General features: G+C 43.3%; 1 long non-coding RNA gene across 1 annotated transcript in view; it reads left to right on the top strand.

Moving 5' to 3' along the window:
• The first annotated feature begins 957 nt into the window (after positions 1-957).
• The window catches only part of LOC120932995, a 32,573-nt gene continuing 8,868 nt past the window's right edge, over positions 958-24,662 (top strand). The window contains exons 1-2 of the long non-coding RNA XR_005748052.1: positions 958-998; positions 14,160-14,244. This is a non-coding gene — a long non-coding RNA (uncharacterized LOC120932995). The remainder of the gene's footprint in view (positions 999-14,159; positions 14,245-24,662) is intronic.

Raw genomic sequence — 24,662 nt, forward strand, 5'->3', positions numbered from 1 at the left:
TAGCTTTTGTCTAGCGACGTCACAACGCAACTTCCGGTTTACTCATCTGCCAATCAACATTTTCGGCAATCTGAATACTTTTGAAGTGCAAAGGAGGGATTGGAGGTCTTTTAGACCCCCGATCTCTCCATAAAAAGTCCAAAAAGAGTACCTGTCACCGCCTATTACTGTCACAGGGGACGTTTACATTCTTTGTGACAGCAATAAAAGTGATATTTTTTTTTTTTTAAACACAATTTATTAATATAAAGATAAATAAAATAAATAAGAAAACATAAATATTTTTAAAGCGCCCCCGTCCTTGCAAGCTCGCGCAGCAAAGAAAATGCATACGGAAGTCGCACATGCATATGTAAACGGTGTTTAAATCACACATGTGAGGTATTGCCACGATAGTCAGAGCGAGAGCAATAATTCTAGCCTATGGAGATTCCTCCCCGCCTCCATTTTTTTATTTCTTTGTTTCTTTTATTTCTTTGTTTCACTCTCCCACTAGTTATATCTATATTTTTCTTTCTATCTCATTTAAAATTATTAGAATATGGGAAAATGTCAACGGGTGGCGGCGTGTCTTTCACCTGGGTTTTTCTACCCATCCCTCCCTGTGAACAGTGAAAAGCAGCATCTACTTGATTCTCATTTGATGATCTATCGATCAATATTTACAAATGTCTGTAAGAAAACCAAAAATGTTGTATACTCTGTTACTCTATTCACTTTTAGATGATCATCTAAAAGTGAATAGAGTAGGAGAGAATTGGACAGATTGGGGTTCCAAATGATTGAAGAGGCTCTGGAAAAGTCTTTTTATTCTCTAGAGATTCTCTGCTAATATATATATATATATATATATATATATATATATATATATATATATATATATATATATATATATATTGTAGCAGAGCGTTCCAGAGAGAGCCTGGAAAAGTCCTGTGCAGACAGTCTTTGCTCTGCCCTGGGACACACAGATAGAGTTGGTCTGTGAGAGCAAGAAGGTTGGTAAACAAAACTGTTAAGCAATCTATGTGGAAGCTGACAAGCTGTAGGCTTGCTCAGCCTGGTAGTGAGGGCGTGCATATTGTATAGTTAGAGCCGGGACACGGCTAGGCTTTTCTTTAATTACTTTTGTTTTGCTTTTCTGCACACTGTACAGCACCTGTAAAAAGACTTTGTATATAGCACCAATAAACACCCCACTGTTTGTCACTTATATTATGGACTTGGTATCTGTGCCTGCTCATCCCAGGGAGCGTTTGTACCTGCTACCTATCCCCCAGCTTACAATATATACTGTATAATGTTTGGGGGTTTTAAGTAATTTTCTAGTAAAAAATCCAGATTTTAACTTTCAAACACTAAATATCAGAAATAGGCTTAGTCATGAAAGGGTTAAATGGATTTGGAGTCTTTTATCCTTTTGTCTGGTACTCCTTCCAATAATGCATGTTTTTTTTTGGTAACCTGCTGGGGTACCAACTGGAGGGTAGCCTTGTCTGTCGTGAGAAGCCTAACTTGAGCCAGTGAGCTCTCTGAATGTTTTAGCCCTCTTACTACTTTAAATGATCTCACATCAAAGTTCCATCAACTCGTGAAGGCTTTTTACTTTACTATTATTATTATTATAATACAGGATTTATATAGCACGTTGCAACAGTTTGTGCAGCGCTTTACAACATTCGGGCAAACAGTACAGTTACAATTCAATACAAGAGGAATTAGCTTGTTAGAGCTAACAGTCTAGAAGGGAGGGTAAAGTGAAAAAAAAGGTAGTAACTGTGTCCCCCTTGTTATTCGCTCTATCCTTGGAACCATTCCTTAGCAGAGTCTGCCTGAACCCGGATATCCAGGGCCTATCTATCGGAGATACCCAGTTTAAAATTTTGGTTTATGCAGATGACTTGTTCATTTCCCTGATGAACCCCACCATCTTGTTCCCCAATCTTCTACGCAAGTTCGAAACCTACGGTTCGCTCTCCACCTTAAAAATATATTTTCACAAATCAGAAGCAATGGGGATTGGGTTTCCTCCGACCATGCTATCTACACTTAAGTCTAGTTTCAATTTCAAATGGACGGAGACGGCCCTAAAGTACTTGGGCACTTGCATCCCTTCGACTATATCCCGTACATTCGAACTAAACTTTCCTGTCTAGAAACCGTATACCGTATACATTCCCATGGGCAATAAGTTTAAAAGGCTAAAAATAAAACCTATGTGGCTCACGGTCAAAGTTAAAAAAGCTATAAACAATAAGAAAGTAGCTTTTAAAAAATATAAAAATGAAGGAACACTAGTGTTGTTTAAATGTTACAAAGAATATAACAGGATATGCAAAAAGGAAATCAAGGATGCAAAAATTCAAAACGAACGACAGATTGCAAAAGATAGTAGGACAAACCCCAAAAAATTCTTTAAATATATTAATAGTAAAAAGGTGAATTCTGAGCATGTAGGCCCCTTACAAAATAATCTAGAGTGGGTGACTGGGGACAAAGAGAAGGCAAATGTATTAAATGTTTTCTTCAGCTCTGTGTATACAATGGAGCATGGGGGAGCTCATGTCCAAAATGGGGGTGGGAGTGACACAGCCCCTAATCCACAATGGCTCAAAAGTGATATGGTCCAGAAATATTTAGACAGAATAAAGGTGGATAAAGCACCTGGACCTGATGGCATCCATCCACGGATCCTAGGTGAGTTGAGCTCTGTCATTTCAAAGTCACTGTATCTAATATTTAGGGACTCATTAAAGACAGGAATAGTACCACTGGATTGGCGCAGGGCCAATGTGGTGCCCATATTTAAAAAGGGAACAAAGTCTTTACCAAGTAACTATAGACCTGTTAGTTTAACTTCTATAGTTGGGAAGATACTGGAACGTTTAATAAAAGACCACATGGATGAGTTCTTGCAGGAAAAAAACTATTTAAGCAGCAGACAACATGGATTCATGAAAGACAGAAGTTGTCAGACAAACCTGATTTCCTTTTATGAAGAGGTAAGTAAAACCCTGGACAGAGGGGTGGCTGTGGACGTGATATATTTGGATTTTGCAAAAGCGTTCGATACAGTTCCGCACACACGGCTCATGTGTAAGGTAAGGTCTACAGGATTGGATATATCAGTTTGTAAATGGATAGAAAACTGGCTGAAAGACAGAATTCAGAGAGTCGTGGTTAATGATTCTTACTCTGAATGGTCCAAGGTTATCAGTGGTGTACCCCAAGGTTCAGTGCTGGGACCCTTACTTTTCAATATATTTATAAATGATGTTGGGTCTGAGATCAAAAGTAACATTTCTGTCTTTGCAGATGACACCAAGCTATGCAGTGGAATAACGTCCTTACAGGATGTCTCCAATTTACAAGCCGACCTCAATGCTCTGTCTGATTGGGCGACTAAGTGGCAGATGAGGTTTAATGTAGATAAATGTAAAGTTATGCACTTGGGGGCTAAGAATATGCATGCATCATACATACTAGGGGGAGTACAACTGGGGGGATCTGTAGTGGAGAAGGATCTGGGGGTTTTAGTTGATCATAAGCTCAATAATGGCATGCAATGCCAAGCTGCGGTTTCCAAAGCGAGCAAAGTCCTTTCTTGTATTAAGAGAGGTATGGACTCCAGAGACAGAGATATAATTTTGCCCCTGTACAAATCATTAGTAAGACCTCATCTGGAAAATGCAGTTCAGTTTTGGGCACCAGTTCTCAAAAAGGATATAGGAGAACTGGAGAAAGTGCAGAGAAGAGCAACCAAACTGATAAGAGGCATGGAGGAGCTCAGCTATGAGGAAAGATTAGAGGAACTACATTTATTCACTCTTGAGAAGAGGAGAATAAGGGGGATATGATCAACATGTACAAATATATAAGAGGTCCATACAGTGAACTTGGTGTTGAGTTATTCACTTTACGGTCATCACTGAGGACAAGGGGGCACTCTTTACGTCTAGAGGAAAAGAGATTTCACCTCCAAATACGGAAAGGTTTTTTCACAGTAAGAGCTGTGAAAATGTGGAACAGACTCCCTCCAGAGGTGGTTCTGGCCAGCTCAGTAGATTGCTTTAAGAAAGGTCTGGATTCTTTCCTAAATGTACAGAATATAACTGAGTACTAAGATTTGTAGGTATAGTTGATCCAGGGTAAATCCGATTGCCTCTCGGGGGATCAGGAAGGAATTTTTTCCCCTGCTGTAGCAAATTGGATCATGCTCCGCTGGTTTTTTTTGCCTTCCTCTGGATCAACTGTGGGTATGGAGTTGGGTGTATAGGATTTTACTGTGTTTTTTATTTTGTTTTTTTGTTTTTTGTGGTTGAACTGGATGGACTTGTGTCTTTTTTCAACCTGACTAACTATGTAACTATGTAACTATGTACTGCTGGAGACGTGAAACAAAGGTCTGCACTCGTGGTTTGGCAGAATCAATCTGTTGAAAATGTATATTCTACCTAAATGTCTTTACTTATTCCAAGCCTTACCAATTAGGATTCACCTAGCTTACTTTAAATAGGTTAACTTGCTTTTCATCAAGTTCGTCTGTGCGCACAAAAAGTCACGCCTCCCCTTCCACTTACTCTCACTCACTTAACAATATGGCGGCTTAGCCCTTCCTGATGTTCGAAAATATGACCAGGCAACCCATTTGGGCAGGATCATTGACTGGTGCCGCCATAGCAGATCTGAACTATGGGCTCAGATGGAACAGGTCCAAACACACATTCTGCTTTCCGGATCTTTATGGTGCTATGACCACCTCCAACTGCCACTGAAAGGTCACCCATTAATGGGAATGATGCTTTGTATAAGCTCACTAGTTTGTGAACAACTATCTCTCTCCCCATCGAACTCCCTGTTATTCCCTGTTTTGGGAAACCCAAAATTCTCTCTGGGTCTTTGCCCCAACACATTCAGAAATGTACGACAGTCTGGCACAACCCGAGCGTTCCACTTTCTAACAGGTGGCAGATGGCCCTCCCTAGAGGTACTGACGTTAGAGTCAGGCCCCTTTAAACTACCCTTCTGGCCAGCACTTCAACTGCAACACTTTCTTGACACCCTTTCAGATTTGCAAGGCTTCGCTCGCTCTCTGACAACGCTCGAGCAATACTGTTTTGAGGAAGGCACTTTAACACAAGTTCTTTCTAAAACTTACTCCCTACTGAACTCCCCAGCTGCTCCACCACACCTGCCGTTTTTGGATAAATGGGAACAGGACCTGCAGCAAAAATTTACACCTGACCAATCCCAATGTGTACTTAAATTTGCCTTAAAGTCACCGGTCTGCACCAAAATCAAAGAGTCACATTGCAAAATTCTGACGAGATGGTACCTCACCTCCCATCCGGAATCAACATTACCCAGTCCCCCCCCTCTTTCATACCCCTTATTCCCCTCTAAACCTTCCATTTCCTCCCCGCCTCCATTTTTTTATTTCTTTGTTTCACTCTCCCACTAGTTATATCTATATTTTTCTTTCTATCTCATTTAAAATTATTAGAATATGGGAAAATGTCAACGGGTGGCGGCGTGTCTTTCACCTGGGTTTTTCTACCCATCCCTCCTTGTGAACAGTGAAAAGCAGCATCTACTTGATTCTCATTTGATGATCTATCGATCAATATTTACAAATGTCTGTAAGAAAACCGAAAATGTTGTATACTCTGTTACTCTATTCACTTTTAGATGATCATCTAAAAGTGAATAGAGTAGGAGAGAATTGGACAGATTGGGGTTCCAAATGATTGAAGAGGCTCTGGAAAAGTCCCGGAGGTGAGCATGGGAGGAGGTGACGATTAAGCTAGAGAGCAGGAGGTGTTGAGAGAAATGAAGAGAACAATTAGGTTGGTATTTTGAGACTAGGCTAGTGATGTAGCTGGGGGCTAAGTTGTGGATGGCTTTGTAAGAAGTTATCAGTATTTTGAATTGAATTTGTTGGGTGAGCTGAAGCCAGTGGAGGGATTGACAGAGAGGAGTAGCAGACACATAGGTATTGGTAGGGTGTATGAGCCTGGCAGCAGCATTCATGATGGATTGAAGGGGGATAGACAATGTAGAGGTACGCCAATGAGAAGGCAGTTGCGGTAGTCGAGGCGAGAGATGTCAAGGGAGTGAATTAGGAGCTTTGTTGTGTCAATGGTTAGAAAGGCAGCACAATTTGGACAGTGATTGGACGTGGGAGTTAAAAGAGAGTTCTGAGTCAAGGGCTACACCTAGGACCTTGGCATGCGGGGATAGGCTTATAGTTGTGCCATCGATTTTGATAGAGAGATCAGGGGAAGGGGCATGTGGGGGATGTAAGATTATAAGTTCAGTTTTAGAGTTTGGAGTTTGAGGAAGTGGTGTGATATATCTGTTAGTAAATTAGTGATATGCAAGGAGACAGAGGGAGCGAGCTGAGGGGTAGAGAGATACATTTAGGTGTCTTCAGTGTAGTTTATCCTAGTTTAAATGGCATATGTGTGTGGGTGAGTAGCCCTGAATTCACACTTGTTAATCGGTTTCTAGACTGTAATTGTTCTAGTGTAACTGAGCCCCAGAAATTAAGAATAACAAACATCGTTGAAATTAGCTTGCCTACTGAAAATTGCATATGTCTGACTTTTCTGATAATTCGTTGCTGATAGTTTCTCTGACTCTCTTCATGTTCTTGCCATAACCATGCCACACAACATCATTCAATGCCTTTAACAATTTTTTGATGGGGGTTATCATTTTGGGGTGCTAGTTACTTTCACTTGAGAGCTTTTCATCCCTGTAGCATCTCACAAAAAATCTTGATTTTAATAGATTTTTTCTTACCAACTGAGCAGAGAACTCCACATTAATACACTCTGTTACTTTCACCTCCTGGTGGGTGGTTTGGATGTAATGGTTCTCATACCATCTGAGTCAGTGCTAAATAAAGGCATAAATATTGGTTCTTTTTCATACCCCAGCTGTGTGATGGAAAGAAATTATGTGTCATAGACAAAAAGGAAACTACAGTATGTCCATTTGCACAGTAGCTTTAAGGAATGAATAGAAAGCCTTAAAGTAAGCCATTGCCTGACTGTAAAGTTAGTTCATTTGAGAGAGCTAATGGTTGTAGCTCTATATTTTTTAAACAAAATCAGTGTGAAATAATTACAGTACTTTGCAAAAATAAGCCAAAGCATTAAGGGGATTTCAGAATGTGTACAGTTTGTGCTCATATGCTCTATTAAGCTATATGTATTAGCTGTATACAAAGAACGTCAGCCCTGCAGTAAATATTGGATAGTAAATAAATTCTATTTTTGAACAACCTGTGAACAAATCTCAAGTGCTCTTATGAAAGGAAGCACATGGCTTCAAAGGCATAATGCAGTTGAGTAACATTGTAAAGCTGGTATAATTTTATCACGTCTGTGACTACTTTGAAAGCAGATTTGATAACACACTGTGTTATCAAAAGTTCTGACCTCTGACAAATCTCATCTTTCCCCAAATGAGATATACTATAAACATACACATTCTGAAGAGACTCTTAAATACAAAAGCCCTGTTTATTTTTACTTGAAACTTGGTTTATGTTGTATACTTTCCCCCAATATGTTCAGAACTCCAGCATGAAACAAATCCTGCACTTGGCCTTTGTGTAACGTTTCTGTAATGAAGATCAGTCATGGCTGCTCTCTTCTTATGTATCTGCCAATCTCCTTGTACCTGGTAGCAACTAGTGGGAGGACCTGCTGTTTCCCTCCCACTTCTGTGTTCTCTGCTTATGCTATGTGCAGCACATTGTCACAACTTCTTAACCATGTAATATCTGGGTTTTCAAAGGCATTTGGTGTACACAAAGGTGATTTTTATCACTTGTGGCATTGAGGAATATATTTCAATTAATGTTTTTGTGCCTGGAGTTAAACTTTTACCACAGCAGAGCTTTTAGGTATAGGGGAACATGTAACCTCCTTTGGTGTATTTCATCAGAGTACAGTTTAAAATCATCTTAAACCAAAGCTTACCCAGTCAGTCATCTCTGCCTGTGTTGGGGGAGGGGGGGAGGGTAAGAGAGCATGGCCTAATTAGTATACCATGTTTTAAAATATATTGAGCTATCAGAAAGCGCTGTCACTTCACCCCTACAATGAGAGTGTCTCTTAAATAAAAAAGATGGTCTACATACCATGTTAATGTATGTACATTACAATGGTAAGGATAGGCTGTAGACTGTAAGAGCCATACTGTATAACAACAACAAACCTTCTCTCACCTCCCTTGAAAGACTGCACTATGGCAGTCATCATGCAATGGAAGCACAATATTTTAGACTGGATCCCCTTCATTTAAGGCAATAGTGACTATTTTCGTCTAATAATAGATATTATCTAAAATAAAGCCAGATCCCATAGAAAAACCAAGACAGGGTATCCCTGGGGATGTAAGGGGCTACTAAGGCAGTGACGGATAATAATATATGTTACAAATAGTTTATTATAAATATATGTAAATATACAAATTAGTGTGATAAATAGTATCAAAAGATTACAGAAGTAGTATGCTAACCAATGCTAATTAAAATACCAACTTACTATGGCCGGCCAGTGCTGCACCAAAGAACCTAGTTCATTACTGGGTGCAAACAAACACACGAAAAAGGACTGAGACAAACATAATCAACAGCTACGCACCCTACATTGCGAAACGGGTTGACGTCACGTAGTGTCGGATGCCACAGAAGCTATTCCCCGTCCAAGCGGGAGATTGGAAAAGCATCGGGCCTGGAGCAAAAATAAAACACAACAGCGTGTGACCTACACACAATATAACCTGGCGCAAGGATTTGGAGAAAGAAAGCAGACACTGGGACACATACTGGAACGTAAGATTTGGCAATCCTTAACACACTGACCAGCAGAGGTGCATCTGTATGCTACAGATGCCGGCAGCAGCACACCTCTTTCAGAGGATGTCAGATGTGAGATTCAGCCACACACCCCCTCACTTCCAACTACAGGGACTGGTAAGATCATTCCAACTATATGATAACCATTAATAACCCCGGTGCCTGTGTTAAATGCAATACCAGCCTTCATGCAAATCCTACAATGAATGATACGAATGTTTGAACTGCTGAATTTTCATGTTCTGGAATGTTGCAGATAAATGCGCTTTGCATTCAATAGAGATAGTTGCATTGGGAATTTGAGTAACAATCAATATATGGGAATTTCTCTTTCCTTTCCAGCCCATATATAGGACAATCATCTTATCGCAATCCGCGTTTCCATTACAGTTCTGAAACTCACTTGGACTGTGCTATTTCTCCATATCTGCTCCAGCAATCATCCCGTTAGTGGAATATCCCATAATAGCTTACTCTGCTCATTGCCCAATAATTAGTATCATCCAATCTACCATGGGGACGCCCTGCTGACAATTCCCTTATCTTACAACACATTTAACTTAATACTTGGTATTTATTTGTCGCATGGCAATTTCAACAGGTGCGCTCCATAAGGCGTCCGGACCGCCACAGCTAAATGTTGTTTATGTTTGTCTCAGTCTTTTTTCGTGTGTTGTTTGTTTGCACCCAGTAATGAACTAGGTTCATTGGTGCAGCACTGGCCGGCCATAGTAAGGTGGTATATTTATAATAAACTATTTGTAACATATAATATTGTCCGTCACTGCCTTAGTAGCCCCTTACATCCCCAGGGATACCCTGTCTTGGTTTTTCTGTGGGATCTGGTTTTCTTTTTATGCAGATGTTTTGGCTATGGTGGTGACCTCCATACTGGAGGAGAGACAATTTATATGTACATGGGATTAGTACCTAATATGTCAATGGGGATGTGTTCACCTTTTTATGGTGTTCATATTATCTAAAAGACTATGATATACAGTATGTGTGTGTGTGTATATATATATTTACACACAAATCAAGCCCAGAGAATCCTGCGTTGTTCCTATTGCTCTTCTGCTGCATGTCCTGTCCCATTCTGCCACTTTGTCATTGGGAGCCAACAGTCTCTTCAGGGTGCTTGCAGCTAGCCCCCTGATGGAGCTGTGCTAGATAAATAATCATTTGAAGTAGAATTAGAAGTTGCAATTAGAAGTTGCCTGCAGCCTCTTGGAATATGAGGAGGGGGAGGATTGTAATGGTAAAAAGTGAAGAGTTAGGAAGGCTCCATCTAAGACAGAGGTGGGAGCCAGAGCAGCAAGAGGCTGCTAAATGTAAGATCAAAGTGTTAGTGGGTGAGCAGTCTGTAGAAGATAGGTAAGGTTCTGGAGTGTAAATTTAGAGCAGCAGTGCTGAAAGTGCAAGCCAGAAGTGCTGAATGTTTGTTGTTTTGTTTGTTTTTTGGATGGAAGACAAATGCTTAATACCCCTACATGGGAAACTCCTGTCATGGTGCCTTTAAAGTCCTTAAAGCTCTACCATTGATGCTAGTCCTCACAATTATATTATGGTTAATATAAAGAAATAGTCAATATTATCACAAAGGTCACAATAGTCCCTACAGAGATCCTTATGCCGCGTACACACCATCACTTTATGTGATGAAAAAAAATGACGTTTTTAAAAACGTCACTTTAATTGACTGTGTGTGGGGGAAAACGTTGTTTTATGTCTTGTAAAAAACGACCAAAAAAAATTGAAGCATGCTTCAATTTTATGTGTCGTTTTTCAAAAGTGCACTTTTTACTTCACAGAAATTGACCGTGTGTAGCAAAAAACGTCGTTTTCTAAGACGTTTTTTCATCCACGCATGCCCAGAAGCAAGCTTCAATGGTAAAACGTGGTGGAACGTAACCTCACTTTGCAAGAACATTGTGAGAAAAACGATGGTGTGTAGGCAACGTCGTCTTTGAAAATTGAAGTTTCAAAAACGTCATTTTTTACTTCACAGAAAGTGTCGTTTTTTTTCATCACATAAATTGATGGTGTGTACGCGGCATTACATTTGAAAGGTCCAGTTACTGTATGGTGTGTTTAGCTTGGAGATTATAAAATTACTGTTTTGCCAGAAGCTTCCTTGGGGCTAGGAGTGGAGTATGCAATCCTTGACTTCATAAGTTTCTCATGGTACTTCTTTGTGAAAAATTTGGGATAAATGAACTCCAGGCTGATAACTATTTGGTACTATGCAAACAGTGGTGGTGCGTCCATAGTGGGCGCATGATCGCCGCCCCCCTCTCTCCTGCACCCATCAATCAACAATACATAGATTCATGCATTGCATGAATCTATGTATTGTCGCCTTTGCCGCCCACTATTCAGGTGTCTGGCCCCCTTTTGAGCATCGGCCATCTAAATAAGAGCGGTGGGTGTGTTTTTGGAAGTGCCTGATTAGAGCCAGTGGCCCTAATAGACTTCTTGCTTAGACCCTGTGGACTCTAATCGGCTTCCAAATGGTTAAGGAGACACAAAAGAGAAGTGCCACCTAAGTGCAATATGTCAGATACTATGTTTAATCTCAAAATAAATGCACTTACAATACACAATTACAAAACAGGCTCATCAGGGTCTCATGATGCACGGTGCAGTCCGGTCTTGGGTCCATCTAGATCCACGGATCTGCAGGCAGGGAGAGGAATCTATCCTGTGGCCACCAGGAAACAGCCAGGTTCAGCGTGGAAGCGCATATAATGACGTTACCAGAGAGCGGGACCAGGTAAAGCACCGCAGGGAAGGTGAGACTAGAAACAACAGGCTACGCGCTCGGAGACAAGCTCCTTCTACAGGCCTACTGGGATACTGCAGGTGTAATAGTGTTTATATACTGTGGCCGCCCAGAGAACAGCAAACCACAGCACACAAGCAGCATATTAAGACATCTATACACTATAACGAAGGTCTGATCATGAATGGGCCAATGCTTGTTAGATATAGTGAAATGACTGAATATAATTAAATAGCTGTCAAGAGAATATGACTGCGCACAAAAGCATAAAAACACATTGATAAAAACAGGGATCTCATAATTATACAGCATCACCAATAAAATACATATTTATATACGTATAAAAACAAAACTATAAAACAATAAAAAGGCATATATTGTCTGTTATATCTAAAATTGGGGGACTAAAAAACTGAGGTAATTCATATACAAACATAAATCTACATATATGTAAAAAATATGTATATACATACATATATGTTATAAAACATACATATATAAAAGGGGAAAATATAAGAAGGTGGGTTCTTGCCTAATTTATATTGTTCCACATATTTGGTCGAGCAACCATATGGTGCAGCGACCAAAATCGCACCCTGGTCCCGCTCTCTGGTAATGTCGACTTCTGCGTCTCCATGCTGAACCTGGCTGTTTCCTGGTGGCCACAGGATGGATTTCTCTCCCTGCCTGCAGATCTGTGGAGCCTGTTTTGTTATTGTGTATTGTAAGTGCATTTTGAGATTAAACATAGTGGGGCAGATCCTCAAAGAAATTAAAAATTAGTAATTGAAGTAATTTAAGTAATTTAAAATTTTGCGCGTCGTATCTTTGTTTTGGTATCCACAAAACAAGATACGATGGCATCTGTGTTAGATCCGACAGGCGTACGTCTTCGTACGCCGTCGGATCTTAGATGCAATTTTTCGGCTTCCGCTAGGTGGTGTTCCCATCGTAATCTGCGTTGAGTATGCAAATTAGCTATTTCCGACGATCCACGAACCTACGACCGGCCGTCACGTTGTTTCCGTTCGGCTTTTTCCGGCATATAGTTAAAGCTGCTAGATGGTGGCGTACTCAATGTTAAGTATGGCCGTCGTTCCCGCGTCTAATTTTGAAAATTTGACGTTGTTTGCGTAAGTCGTCCGTGAATGGGGCTGCACGCCATTTACGTTCATGTTGAAAACAATGACGTCCTTACGACGTCATTTGGAGCAATGCACCCTGGAAATTTTTACGGACGGCACATGCGCAGTTCGTTCGGCACGGGGACGCGCTTCATTTAAATGAAACACGCCCCCTACCCGCCCAATTTGAATTCCGCCGCGAGAGATACACTACGCCGCTGTAACTTACGGCACAAATTCGTTGAGGATTCAAACCAACTCAAAGTAAGTTACAGCGGCGTAGCGTATTTGACATCTGCGCCGGGTGCAGCGTATGTATGTGGATCTGCCCCAGTATCTGACATATTGCACTTAGGTGGCACCTCCCTTTTTTGTCTCCTTGTCTTCCCCTAACAGAGTTTGCTTTTCTCTGAGGACAGCTGCCGCCCACCATCTTCCCATCTCCTTCCTTTTAGGATTGGTCGTTTTGTACTACTATAGACTATAAAACTGTGACTGTTTTCTAGACATAGACATTGCCCGCTTTTTAAGTGTTTGATAGTACCAGTGTTTGTTCCAAATTTCTGTACTTGGCTTCTAAATGGTTAACCAGAGGGCGCACATGCTGTGCGTTCCCTGGTTAAACAGTGCTGTGTTAGGGAATCGCTTCCCTAACACTGACCCACCTCTCAGCCAATCAGGTGCACCGGGTCTGGTTACCTGATTGGCTGAAGCGACAGGCGAGCATAGATGATGTTGAGGGAGCGTGGAGGAGGATGGCTGATCCAAGAAAGGTAAGTGCCGGGCGGGGGGCAAACTGGCAATATTTGAGGGGGCAATCTGGCGGCATTTGAGGGGGAAAACTGGCGGTATTTGAGGGGGCAAAGTGGCTGCATTTGAGGGGGCAAAGTGGCTGCATTTGAGGGGGCAAAGTGGCTGTATTTGAGGGGGCAAAGTGGCTGTATTTGAGGGGGCAAAGTGGCTGTATTTGAAGAGACAAATTGGCTGTATTTGAGGGGGCAAACTGGCTGCATTTGAGGGGGCAAACTGGCTGCATTTAATGGGGCAAACTGGCAGCAATTGATGGGCACAGTGACTGCATTTGATGGTACAGTGGCGAAAATTGATAGGCACAGTGGCTGCGTTTGATGGGCACAGTATAGGCAATTGGGCACAGTGGCTGCGTTTGATGGCACAGTGGCAACAATTGATAGGCACAGTAGCTGCAATTTATGTTTTTTGTTTGTTTTTTACTTTGTTTGCACCCCCCCCCCCCCAAATATATTGAACACCAGCCGCCACTGTATACAAAGTTAATATGTACAGTACATTTCTGTAGTAGTCCTAGTTAGATTCGTTTTTTTTCCTGATATGCTATTCTAACTGTTCTTTTCCTCCTTAGATCAGCAAAGGGTTTCTCCTGGAGTCCCATAAACATCCCAGGCACTCACAAAATCCTGCAAATTTGGGACTTTCAACAAGACCAGGTGATGATTACAACAGCACACCACCCCCATCAAATCATTCCCTTCAACTGTTACCCTTTGCAGCACCACCCCCTCTCGTTAGAATGTAAGCTCTATGAGCAGGGCCCTCCTGTCCCTTCTGTATTGAACTGTACTGTAATTGTGCTGTCTCCCCTCTACATTGTAAAGCGCTGCGTAAACTGTTGGCACTATATAAATCGTGTAATAATAATAAGGTCTACCACATTTACATAGGCAGCAGTATATACATATCCACTAATACTTCCAAGATGCTGGAAACATCTGGGACACAAGGGGTCTGTTTCCCTAGTGTGCACTTACAGTGCCATTTTTAAGGCCCATAAAAATGAGCTTATGCTCACTTTAAAATTGTTTCTTCCCATACAATTAAAATTGATCTAAAAAAAAGTTAAAGCTGAACTCTGGGAATGAGACTAAATGTACTCTTCCAATGCAACCCCCACCACCACCACTGCAAGTGTTAAATACTTGTTTAGTCTAGAGTTCCTGCTGGAGCCAGGGATAAGATAAGTAATACAATTTATTCCTGCCCTGTAAACTAAAGGAGCATCTACCCCCCTGGAGAGTAGTTAAGGGGGGAGGGGTGGCATTGCAAGGGTACATTTTGTCTCCTTGAAATTCAGCCTAAAATGCACCTGATGCCAAAGTGTATTTTCGATTGACAAAAAACCTTACTCTGATCTAAATTCTTTATAGCTATAAGATTACTTTTACAAGTGAAAAGAGTTAACTACTTCTGGACCCAATGTGTATGTACGTCGCTATTTGACATTAAATACCAGGGTAATGGCAGCAGCTAGCTGCCAAAACCCTGGTATATTTTTACATAGTGGGCAATCCACTTTAACATAAAAGTGGTCTCAGCCATGGCTTTGCCACGGGATCACTTTTATGGGTGGCGGGAGAGGTGCTCTCCGTCCGCTGCTTCCCAGTCATTTCCGCCGATTACCGGAGAGATCAGCAGTGGTGGAAACAATCTGATCTCTGGGACTGATGGGAAGGAAGTTAAGTGAGGGCAAAATGGCCCCCACTCAACTCTATGCCCTTGGAGGACCAGAGCGACGTCAAACGTCACGGCCGCCCTTTTTGTTTTACATTTTTATCGCATTTAGGTGTAAATGTGAGATCTGAGGTCTTTTTGGCCCCCATATTTTACATTTAAGATGCCCTGTCCTGCTTATTTCTTTTACAAGGGATGTTTACATTTCTTGTAATAGGAATCCAAGTGATTAAAAATGCTTTTTTTAAAGTGACAGTGTAAAAAAAAAGAGAAAACAGAAAAGAAGCAAACACATACCCAAGTCACGCCCACATATGTAAACGGTTTTGAAACCACACATGTGAGGTATCGCCACAATCATTAGAGCGAGAGCAATAATTCTTGTACAAGATCTCCTTTGGAACTTTAAACTGGTAACCTGTAGAATTTTTTTAAAGCGTTGCCTATGGAGATTTTTAAGTTTTTCGCCATTCCACGAGCGTGCGCATATTTAAAGCATAACATGTTAGGTATCAATTTACTCAGCGTAGCATTATCTTTCACATTATATAAAAATAAAAAATTGTGCTAACTTTACTGTTTTCCTATTTTTTTAATTAAAAAAAGTTTTAAGTTCTAAGCATTTTTCTAGCAAAAAATACTGATTTTAATTTGTAAACAAGTGTCAGAAATAGGTTTGGTCCTTAAAATGGAGTTCCATCCAAAAGTGGAACTTTGCACCCCCTGACATGCCCCACTTGGCAAGTAATTTTTTTTTTTTGGGAGGGGGTACCTCGTTTTCACAGGTACCTGGCTCCTACTTCCTCTCTTGGCACTACAGCAACGAGCAGAAGTTCACCTCTCAACCCCTCCCTCTCTGTAATCTTCTGGGACATGTCACAGGTCCCAGAAGATTGCTCAGCCATTCATAACATGCAGCATGGCTCGCACATGTGCTGTGCACACCCGGGCGCACACACTTTTTAATTCAATCTTATTTTATTCAGAGGTAAAAGAGAAAAAGATAGAAGGACAAATATCGTCTCAAACATTACATACAGTAAAAGCAAATATAACAACTGTAAGCATCTTGTTTGACGTAGAGAAACCATGTCTAAGTTATGTGATAAAAGGGAAAAGAGGGGAGAAAAAAAAAAAAGGGAATAGGAGCATGTTTGTGTGAACTATTATATGTCCGTGTGAATGTGCATTCTCCCGTTATATGGAATAGTAAGTAGTTGTGTCTATCAACCTCACTTTAGTGAGGGGTTCAACTTTGAATCACACGTGGTATATTAGGAGAGATTATACACGGATCTGGAAGTAAAATAAGACCCGTGGGGTCTCACAATGGGTAGATAGCCATAGGCAGGTCGGGGCCACGATACGTTAGCTCCATGAGGTCTTAGGGAAGCATTTAGAGATCAAGAAAAGGACAAGAAGCAGGGGCATATAAAAAGGGGGGAAAAGAGATCGGGGACAGGAATCAAGAGACAAGGGTCACTCCATCATGGCTTCAGGGTCACATCTTCCACGCCACACTCGGCCCAAGATGCAAACTCAGAAGAGTATCGGAACATGGACCACGAGGTCCAGGTGAGAGAAAACTGCTCACTCTTACCACCCTCCTCTGCCAACAGACGCTCAAGGTCCCTTATGCGGTCCACTTCCACAGCCCAGTCCCCCAGGGAAGGCATGATTGCCGATCTCCAATGACGGGGGATCACCACTCTGGCCGCCGCCAGGAAGTGACGTAGTACATAATTTTTGATGGATTTGAGCGTGCCAGGAAGTATAGATAAGAGGGCCATCTCAGGGGAAGGGTGGATAGAGGTCGCCATCAATTTGCAGTATAGTTCGAAAATCCGCTGCCAGAATCCCCTCACAGGAGGGCAGTCCCACCAGATGTGGAGCATGGTTCCCTGGGATTCAAGACACCGCCAGCAGGTATCCGGCACTGCCGGATTGAAATGACGGATAATTGTCGGGCATCTGTACCATCTCGTTAGCAACTTGAACCCCTTCTCTTGGGTCTTGGTGGCCAAGGATAGTTTGTGTGTCAGGACAAAACACTTCTTCCAGTCAATAAGGGAGATAGAGTGGCGAAGGTCCGTTTCCCAGGCCGCTGTAAACGGCGGGGGGTCAGGGGAGAAGGTATTAAGCAACAGGGAGTAGAGCTGAGATACCACATGTGTTGGAGGATCCGCCTGCAGAAGCAGCGCCTCAAACTCCGTTGGTTCAGCAAGGATGCCCGGAATGGATGGGAAAGTCCGAATGTAAGAAGCAATCTGTTGCCTCAGAAGCCATTGCATGGGGTGTCGGGAGGTCAGATCGGTCGGGGTATCAGTCCTCAAGGTGGGGTCTGCACGGAGGACCTGGGCAAGTCTCCCATGGTCCTCCTTTCGCCATGGTCCGAGTCTCGTTACGGACATGGCCGGCGGAAAGGCAGGGGTCCCAAAGAAGGGAGTCATGGGCCCCATGTGGTCCGATAAGCCCCTCCTAGATCGTAGGTGATCCCAAATCCGGAGCGTTTGAAGGGTAAGGTCACCGAAAGGGCCCGAACTCCCCCGAACCATGGGTGAGGTCCACGGGAGAGCGGGGAGATCAACAGGGTTCATGTGGCTTTCCAACTGAACCCAGAGTTTGGTTGAAGAGTGATGGAACCAGTCTAATATACGAGTGAGCACCGCAGCCTTATGGTACAAGGAGGCGTCTGGGGCTCCAGCTCCCCCCCTAACCTTCGGAAGAGATAATGTTTCATATCGTATCCTGGGACGGGCAGCATTCCAAATGAATTTGGAGAACATCCGGCGCAACTTTTTGAAGCACGAATTAGGGATATGGATAGGGATGGTTTGGAACAGATATAGGAACCTGGGGAGAACATCCATTTTCAGGGCATTCACTCTACCCAACCATGAGAGCCGTTTGAATGCATAGGTGGTTAAATCTACTTGGGTCCTAAGAAGCAGGGGGGTAAAATTCAAAGAAAAGTGTTGGGATGGGTCCGTCGGAATTTGAATTCCGAGATATCTGATGGAGGTAGAGCCAGTTATGAATGAAAAGGCATTTGACAGTCTCCGTTGGTCTGACTTGGACAAAGATTTGTTAAGGAGTTCCGATTTAGTGTAGTTTACCTTAAAATTGCTAACTGCTCCGAATTTCCGAAACTCCTGAAGCACTGAGGGCAAGGATGTATGTGGGGCGCACACACTTTTAATGCCAGCGCTGCAGAGAAAGGGGGGAGAGAAGTGGGGCTTTGGGCAGCCGCATAGCTGGACCATGGGACAGGTGAGTGTCTGTTTATTAAAAGTCAGCAGCTACACTTTTTATAGCTGCTGACTTTTAAATGGGTGGAACTCTACTTTAAGTGGTTAAAGTGGTTCTAAAGGCAAAAGGTTTTTACCTTAATGCATTCTCTGCATTACAGTAAAAAAAACTTTTAATAGTAGTCCCCGCCGCTCCCCTAAACACTTACCTGAGTCTTCTCTTGATCCAGCTCTGTCACATCTGCAAATGCTCTTCTCCCCTCTTTCTGTATTCATAGGAGACTCTGACAGCAGCTGCTGTCAATAAAATCCTGTGAGGAGGGAGCAGGGGGTGGGGCCAAGCTGCACTGTCTGTATCTATGAGCGAACACAGTCTAGTTTGGGATTGTGCCCGCACAAGTGCCCCCAAAGCAATGGGGATACGAGGGGGAGAAGAGAGTGCCGGCGGGGGACCCCAGAAGAAAGGGTAAGGGTCCCCTCTGTACAAAACGATTGCACAGAGAAGATAAATATAACGACCCGGATTCACAGACACTGGCGCATATTTATACCACTGTAGCGTATCTCCTATACGCTACGCCAGGGGTAATGAATTAAAATTCACTGAGGTCCGGTCAGCAAAATTTTCTTCCAGCAGGGGTCCGAACATCATGTCATTACCCGTTGCGCCTTTTCGCATGTGCCAAACCGCATGTTGCTGCCGCACTATTTTGGAAAAGACGTCAAGGACGTCTTTCTCCAGTTTTTTTGCGGGCAGTGCTGCCCATTAAAAAGGGCTGACCTACCCACGACATGTGCACCTCATGCACATGTACAGATCTGAACCCATTCTTACATCAGCATCCTCAGTCCCCAGTGCACATCAGAGCCCTCTTGAGGAGTGTCCTCAGGTCCTCCTTTATATCTCCCCCCTCCTCAGTAATGTTCTCAGACTTCCTTGACACTAACCCCCCCGCCAGTACTGTCCTTTGCCCCAATTTACATTATCCCCCCTCATTACTATCTTCAGCCCCCTTCACATTACTGTCCTCAATGCCCCCACATCACAGTCCTCAGCCTCCCCCCTGTCATGTCCACATCTCCCACCCTGTAATATCCACATCTCCCCCCATACATCACAGTCCGCTCAGCCTCCCTCCCCCCCACCCTAATGTCCTCAGCCCACCACATGACAGCCCTCAACAACTCCACTTTAATGTCCTCAGCGAGTTAGCTTTTTCCGCTTTCCAGACTAGTGTCCTCACTCCCTGTAACTCAGAGGCATAACTAGAACCATCTGGGCCCCGGTGCAGGGAACCATAAAGGCCCCCCTGATCTCTGGTCCCGGGGCCCTTTCCAATGATCATGGTGTCCGTTTTGTCCCATGTGAAAGGGCCCTAAGGGGGAGCTCTGTGGATTGTAATATAAAGGGGAACTCTGATGTAAGGGGTGCTCTGGGAACCGATATAAGGGGGTCTCTACTCACCAAAGCCCTCACTTATATCAGAATCCCCCTTTACATTACAGTCCACGGAGCTCTCCCTTACATTGGTGTGCTCAGAGGCTGGCGAGATAAGAGAAAGCCTCCATCATAGATGGAGGCTTGGGTCAGTGGTGGTGCGCCCGGTCGCTGCCCCCTCTCTCCAACCACCCCCCTCTATCACCAATAGATAGATTCATGCAATGCATGAATCTATCAATGGCCGCCGCCATTGATTGCTATTCTTGGCACTCGCAGTTCCCCCAGCTGTGTTAGAAAAGAGAATGAATATAAGGTAGCATGGAGGAAACCACTGCTGCCCCCCCCTCCATCCAGAACTGTCCCGCCTCCTGCTGTCGGCTCTGTGTGAGGATTACAGAGACGGCAGGGGGAAGAAAAGGCTGCTAAATGGCGGGGGGGCATTGTGCCCACCCGCCCGCCGTCTGCCCTACTGAGACAAGGTAAGTGCCGGGCAGACAGCAGTAGGGGGGGCACAGTGGGAGCATTCGATGGGCACAGTGGGAGCATTCGATGGGCACAGTGGGAGCGTTTGATGGGGCACAGTGGGAGCGTTTGATGGGGCACAGTGGGAGCGTTTGATGGGGCACAGTGGGAGCGTTTGATGGGGCACAGTGGGAGCGTTTGATGGGGCACAGTGGGAGCGTTTGATGGGGCACAGTGGGAGCGTTTGATGGGGCACAGTGGGAGCGTTTGATGGGGCACATTGGCTGCGTTTGATGGTACAGTGAGGCTGCAATTGATGGGGGGGGGGGGGTTTCAGTTTATTTGAGCACCAGCTACCATTGACTTGGGCAGTGGAGTTCTGCCACTGTGGTCAGCAAGCAGGCCTACTCACCTGTGCTATACATACACATAGGCTGACAGAGCATGCTGGGGCTTGTAGTGCACCATACCAGGGAAATCCCAGCAGGCTGCTGTATTGGTAGACGGGCACTGGAGGTGACAACAAACTCTCTCTTCATGACTGACCCACCTGTGAGCTGCTTTCTTTTCAATCACTGAGAGGTTTGAAGGAAGGAAGAAAGGCTGTCCTGGAGAGCTGTGGATCCCCTGTTGTGGAGTGTTGCAATCTTTCATCCACTATCTATCTAGCTGCAGGCTGCTGAACTTTCCCTTTGCAAGGCACGGAGCTGCCAGGGATTGGATGTGGGCGGGGCTGCTGGTGCATACAGGAGGAGAAGCTCCTGCTCTCTCTATCTCCTCTCCTGTCTGAGTGTCCGGAGGAGGAGGGGGGTGGGCTGTCAGTGCGAGGTCTTGGCAGTGTGACAGAGAGTAGACGCTCTCTGCTCATAACTGCAGCCAGCAACAATGGAGCGATATCCCGGTCTCCTGGGGGCCCCCCCCGCAGTGAGGGAACTACAGAGCCACTGCAACTTTGCCCCCTCACTCACCTTGCATAGACCGAAGATCGGAGGGAGGCACGGCATATCTCCGATGGAGGGCGGGTGTTGTAAGATGATGATTGGTTGCTAAGACTGCCCTTCATCCTAGCAGCCAATCACCTGCTTGTTTACCTCCGGCAACTCCGCCCTGCATCCAGAACTGTCCCGCCTCCTCCTGTCGGCTCTGTGTGAGGATTACAGAGACGGCAGGGGAAAGAAAAGGCTGCTAAATGGCGGTACCGCGGCGGGCCGCATAACAGAGTGAGGCGGTCCGCATTTGGCCCGCGGTCCGCCATTTAGTGATGCCCGCGCTACGCCGACGCAGCGCAGAGAGGCAAGCACTGAATTCACAAAGCCAGTGCTTCCAAATCTGCGCTGGGTTTCCAAGGCGTAGGTCGGCGTAAGTCGAAGTGGGCGTGAGCCATGCTAATGAGGCGTGACCCCATGCAAATGATGAGCCGAGCGCCACACAGATACGTTTCGCCAACTGCCCAATGCGCCATCCCGTGGGCACATTTCGGTGCGCATGCTCACAATCACGTCGGAACAACTGCCTAAGATACGTCTGATCACTGCCTCCGGCGTGAACGTAACCTACTCCTAGTCATATTCACATCCTACGTAAAATACGTCGGCTTGTGTTCCCTGGTGCAGCCCTTTGCATGGATGCTGCTGAGTTACACCTCCTTTATGGGGCATAACTTTACGCCAGACGTATGACTTTACGTGCACTGCGTCGGACAGACATACGTTCGTGAATCGGCGTATCTCCCTCATTTGCATATGTGAATAGAAAATCAATGGGAGCGCCAAATACGTCCAGCGTAAATATGCGCTGGCATAGGCAAGTTACGTCGGTCGGATGAAGCCTATTTTCAGGCGTATCTTGGTTTTGTGGGCACGGCGCACAGATAAGACGGCGCATATTTGCACTTACGCGGCGTATCTTGAGATACGTTGGCGCAAGTGAATTGTGAATCTGGGCCCTAACCTTTTTTTTTATTTTAGGAAAAAGATTAACAACTGCTTTAAATTGGTTGATATAAGTAACTAGTTGACTGCAAATGCCTTCACTACAATTTTTGTAATGTTTGACGTCGAATAAAGTGAGGAAAAGCTTTTTAAAGTTGGAGTAAACCCATCCATAAAACATGGCAGCTTCCTTGGCTGAAAATGAGGGGGACTTACTTACACTTTAATGCCTTGTACACACGATTGTAATTTCCGATGAAAAAAGTCAGACGGAATTTTTTTTAATCAGATATTCCGACCGTGTGTGGGCACCATCAGACTTTTATCGAAATAGAACATGTTTTATTTTTTTCCGATGGGAAATCCGATCGTCTGTGAGGAACTCCGACGGAGAAAAAAACACGCATGCTCAGAATCAAGTCGACACATGCTCAGAAGCATTGAACTTAATTTTTCTTGGCACGTTGTAGTGTTTTACGTGACCGCATTTTATACGGTCGGAATTTGGTGTGTATGCAAGACAGCTTGAAAATTCCATCGGATTTTTACCCATTGGAAATTGTGTGTACAGGGCACAATACGCTCTTCCTTTTCAACCCTCCTTCCTTGCAGTATTCTCCTAGGCATGTAGAATGATATTGAAATTTCCAGCGTGTTTTTGTCTGTATAATTATTACTGAAATTTGAAAATGTTCCTCCTAAGAATTTGCAAATGTGCTAAGTATGAACTGGCATATTTGCAACATGCTAACAATCAGGAAAATACTTAATTTATTAACCACAAAAGTTTTGTTTTTTAGCAACTTACACAAACGGCAAATAACCTGTCCTTGCATTCACAAAGTGTCATTCTCAATGCAAAATGATGTTTATTTTCTCTGCAAATCTACTCAAAATAACAGATCTAGCTATTCTATAAATATTTTTTATATCCTGGTGTCTATTGAGAGATTTATCATTGACAGGGCCACTTTAATGTAAACTCCAGATGTGGGTAAAACTAAAATGAGTATTATGATGTTATCTTAGAAAGCTATTCCTCTGCCATCTCTTCTTCACCATATATGTATATATATATATTTTTTAAACGCCTAAACTAGACACCTCAAATAAGCCGTTTCACCTAAAAAATCTTGGCAGATAAAAAAAAAAATCCTGTTCCATTCCAGTTTTCAGGTTTTAAGAGAGGAGCTGATCAGCAATTGCTTCAGCTGAGCCCTTCAGTCAAACAATTTAGCATGGCCTTTTCTACCCCAATCCCCTCTCTTATCATAAATACTGTACAGAGTGGAGAGTCTGAACTTCCCTTTCCTCCAGAAATGGAATACCTGCACAAGCAAATGTGACAGACACATGAATATCAGACACAAACATTATGCTCAGCACTATTGCAATGAATATTAAACAAATTCCTAATTAGATGCTGCAGAAGAGTGATCTTTGTTCCTCTCTGCAAATATTCATTTTGTATATGTTGCAAGCATGCTGCTTCTTTTGGCAAAAACAAATCAGCCTGCTGATATTGAAGTTAGAAGAAATGTATGTTTTTTTAGCATTAACTGCTTCTTACTTGTACTTAAAGCAGAATGTTACTCACTCAATCAACATTAACTATTTTTAATTTTTATGCTGCTAGCATTAGTAAATAGATAGGAATATATATTGTATTTAAAAAATGTTGGGCATTTTTTTATTTACTTCCTGGTTTCTGGCAATCGTGGGCATTTTATTTTCTTTCATCTGGAGCCTGCATGCCTGAGCTAATGGCAGATGAAGGCAATGCTACATGGACCATCTGCCCTTACTCAATATGGCCACAGCTAGAAATGATGGGGAAAGGGTTTGGGGTTCAAAGTGATTTCCTAACAAAATAAAGTATGGCAACATGGATGGATAGGTGAGTTTGCTTTGATTAATAAAAATGTATTAATTACATTTTACAGATACAGTTAAGCTCTGCTTTAAGCCTTATTTATATGACAGAGGTGTAATTAAGAGCAGTCCATGAAAAAGCCTACCCCCAGCCAAAATTCTTACCCAGTCTGTATGTTTCTTAAAGTGGAGTTCCACCCATTTTTTTATGTTTGTCTGTGCTGCATGCTCTAATCTCATAGTGTTCAGAATGGACAATTTTTATTTAATTTGTTGCTTGTAAATACCTTTATTTTGTAGTCCTTCATTACTTCCTCCTCCTTATTTGCCTAGGCTATTTGCAAGGGTTTCTGGGATAGGCATCATGTTTCCCAGTAGTCCTTGCAAACCTGACTGAAACCTATTACATTGCTTGTGCACTGAGCATGTGCGAGATATGCAAA

This window comes from Rana temporaria, chromosome 3 (assembly GCF_905171775.1).
Source record: "Rana temporaria chromosome 3, aRanTem1.1, whole genome shotgun sequence".
Taxonomy (NCBI): Eukaryota; Metazoa; Chordata; class Amphibia; order Anura; family Ranidae; genus Rana; species Rana temporaria.